Genomic DNA, 4,042 nt, shown 5'->3' with positions numbered 1-4,042 from the left:
TGTGTCACTGTGGATGTGGGCTTAAGACACTCAACCTAGTTGCCTGGAAGTCAGTCTTCCACTAGCAGCCTTTGGATGAAGATGTAGAACTCTCAGCTCTGCCTGTGCCATGCCTACCTGGATACTGCCATGCTCCCACCTTGATGATAATGAACTGAACCTCTGAACCTGTAAGCCATCCCCAATTAAATGTTTTTTTCTTATAAAAACAAAACAAAACAAAAAATTCATTGGTATTAAATGCAACCCAGTACATGAAGAAAACGAGATAAGAATGAATCCAGAGAGTTTTCATACCTAAATGTTAAAGTTGTAAACCTTTTTTTTCCATCAGAACAATGCTTCTGAATGTTCCTTTGATCTACTTATTCCTCAAGCTATAGACCACAAGATTAAACATTGGGATGACCATAGTATAAAACACAGATACAATTTTGTCAGTGTCTATTGCATGACTGGAACTTGACTGTAAGTACATGAAGATAAGAATACAGTGACAGGAATGATATGGGAAGCACAGGTAGATATAGACTTCTGATATCCTGTACCTGAAGGCATTCTTAGGATATCAATGAAAATAATAATATAAGACAATAAGAAAATTATGAGAGCAAAAAAGATATTGAAGTTGGCTAGACAAAAAGAAACCAGCTCATTCACATGTCTATCGGAACAAGAGACATACATGATGGCTGGCATATCAAAGAAAAAATGGTGGGTCATGTTAAATTTATAGAAGTAGATACTGAACTGATACTGAAGTATCTCCAATGAATAAAAATTCATTCATGATCAGGCAGTGGTGGCGCACGCCTTTAATCCCAGTACTTGGGAGGCAGGGGCAGGTGGATTTCAGAGTTTGAGGCCAGCCTGGTCTACAGAGTGAGTTCCAGGACAGCCATGGCTATACAGACAAACCTTGTCTCAAAACAAAGCAAAATAAAAAAAAAAAATTCATGAAGCCAAAGACATATAGTTTATGATTAAATATACACATACTCCTCTAGTCATCAAGGTGGCATGGTGCAAGGGCTTACACAGTTTTGCATAGCAATCATAGACCATTGAGGCTAACATAATTTTCCACAGAAGCAAAGCCTACAAAAAAGAACATCTGATCAGCATAGTCATTGTAAAAAATAGGAGATGTTGTCACCTATTAAAGAGCATTCATGACTTTGGGAGTGATATCTGAAGAGTAACTGAGATCAACAAGGGAAGGATTACCCAGGAAAAAATACATAGGGGTGTAGAGTCAAGAATCCAGAACAGAAAGTAAGATCATCCCCAGGATGAGGATGTAGATGAGGAGGAAGGTGATGAAGAGGGGAAGCTGCAGACTCTGGTCATCAGTGAGTCCTGTGAGGATAAACAGTGTCACTTCTGTTCTCCATCATTGTCATCTGACATTGCTAGATGTTCTGTGGCAATTAATAAAAAGAATAAGATCTTAACAAACTTTAACTTGAAATTTATTAACACAAGATACATGCATTCATTTAAAGTGCAATACAGTCTAAAAAATACTAAACAAAAACCTAAGCTTTGAACCAAAATTAACTGTATTAATTACATATACAGCTACATGCTTTTAAGTCTGAAAAGGGTTAATGAATCATACATAGAATTTAAAGTTTTGTCCATGTGTTAGCTAATTATTAAACAGTTTAATGATTTGACCAAAAATACTGTATAAATTAATATATGCTGCTGTTAACTTAGTAACTCAGTAAAGAATATCACTTCCACAATATTTATCTGCCAGGAACAGAATAGACACTGTGGATTGCATTCACTGTTACCTCTCACTTATCAGTATAAACTTGAAGACTAAAATAAAACACAGTCTCAACCTATTGATTGACGTAGGTTAGTTTTATAATTTGCACAAGAACCATGCTCTTTTCCTCATTATTTTTATTGGTTTTACTTGTCTAATTCCAAGCCTCCTCCTCTAATAGGTAAACACATAGTAACAATACAACATTGAAAGATCATTTTTTCTTTTGTATCTCTGAAGAAATAAGCATAATACAACAATTAAGAAATTACCTATATTTTTATGTTTGTACCTCAATATGAAATCAGTTATTTAGAAATATGTTGAAATAATTGTTAACCTTCAAAAATGCATAGTCATTATATCTACTTCTGCATTTTGTGAATTATTCTTCTATCTAAAATGTCTATGCAAGCTTGTTAGTTATTGGGAAAAGGAACCTATTAATAGTCAATATGCAATCGTCAAGTCAGACACGGAGTACAGTCTAGGTATTATTACAGGTACACTTTCTCAGACTATACTCAAAAGATCTCAATTTCACTAAGGTAAGAAGAATGGAAAAATCAAGATTAGCATGAACCAATTTGCAATTTGGTAAGATGAACTTTCTTTTTCATTTAAATGTTGCTCAACTCCTCTCTATATGCATTGCAAATGCATATGAGGTGCTGGAGGGCTGGCCCATGGATTAAGAGATCACATTGCTCTTGAAAAGAATCTAAGCTCTGGTTCTAGCTCAATGTGGGTACACTGAGCAGTTTGAAACTCCTGGTCCATCAAAATACCCTTCCTCTGACCTGGTGTATTCTTACTCTTATGCGTAAAGAAGCACAGACCCAAAGGTTCAGACATGTAATTCAAAATTAAAATAAACGAATAGAGACATTGATGCAAAGCTCATGATTTAGGGTTGACAATTTTTAAAAATCAGTTTGATATTTGACATTCAGTATTTTCCTCACCATGGTTGGAGATCACAGCAATCCCTCAGGTCAGAAGTCCTTCTATACTAACAGCCATTATTATTGAAATGAAAAGTAAAGATCTACAAAGCATGACATGTAGAGTGTTTCCACCAAAATGATGAGATATGGAGTCATTTCTGATCTCAGAGACAAATGCATGGAGAACTGGAATGAATCATAAGGACTTAATGAGCTCTTAAGATTCCTGATGCTCCTGACTTCACTGGGTAAAAAGGAAGCAATTAAGTAAGCGGTGGGATGAAGTTGACTACTTTTATATGAACCAAAGTGTTTATATTACTTGCTATTTCTTTTTTTTTTTCAAAATGGTGTAATTAATTCTCTGGGAGATGGAGACTTTTAGTATATAGTACTAAGAATGCTGTCAAATATCTAGCCCTATATCTACTACCATAATCAAATAAGACAAACTGTTATTATTGTTAATAACTGTTCCTTCCACCCATCATGTCAATTACGTCATCCAACCGATTTCACTTTTTCTGTTAGTCCCTAAACATAATCCTGAAGTATACAGACATTGAGTTTATGCTTCAGTTAATAATTGAAGTGCATCCAGAATGTTAATTATGTCAGAGTTATATGTTTTATTTTTTGCTTATTACTTGCATCTATGTGCACGAAATGCCCATATCTATTTATGCAAATTGCATGTGAGTGAGGTTACACACATGCTAGCATTCTTTTCTGTTCCAATGATAAAACATTGGCCAAGGCCTTTCCCTGCCCAAGGAGGGGTGTTCACCCGGGAGCAGTCTCCAGGCCTGATCCAGCATCCAGCGCCTTTCCCCGCCCAAGGAGGGGTGTTTGCCCAAGAGCAGTCTCCAGGCCTGATCATGCACCCGGTGCCTTTCCCCGCCTGAGGAGGGGTGTCTGCCTGGAAGCAGTCTCCAGGCCTGAAATAAAAGGTGAGCCATCTTTGCTCCAGTGCACTGCCTGGGAGAGGGCAGACTGGAGAAGTGTCACAGCTTCTGGGAAGGATCCCGTGTCTGGTTCCGGTCATCCTGCTCCTCTCCCCACCCGAGGAGGGGTGTCTGGCTGGGAGCAGTCTCCAGGCCTGAACCAGCATCCCGCACCTTTACCTCCTGAGGAGGGGTGTCTGCCCGGGAGCAGTCTCCTGGCCTGAGCCAGAAGGAGAACCATCTTTGCTCCAGTCCACTGCCAGTTAGAGGGCAGCCTGGAGAAGGGACGCAGCTTCTGGGCTCCAGTCTGCACTGGCAAGAGTGTAGACTGCAGAAGCTACACAGCTTCAGGACAGACAGAAGCAACCTAA

General features: G+C 38.5%; 1 pseudogene; it reads right to left on the bottom strand.

Moving 5' to 3' along the window:
- Window positions 1-304: 304 nt before the first annotated feature.
- Window positions 305-3,232, bottom strand: LOC110331104 (annotated as a pseudogene).
- Window positions 3,233-4,042: the final 810 nt, after the last annotated feature.

The sequence above is a fragment of the Mus pahari genome, chromosome 1 (assembly GCF_900095145.1).
Source record: "Mus pahari chromosome 1, PAHARI_EIJ_v1.1, whole genome shotgun sequence".
In the NCBI taxonomy this organism is placed as follows: Eukaryota; Metazoa; Chordata; class Mammalia; order Rodentia; family Muridae; genus Mus; species Mus pahari.
Note: the sequence above shows the minus strand (reverse complement) of the source record. Positions and strands in the feature narration are given on the sequence as shown.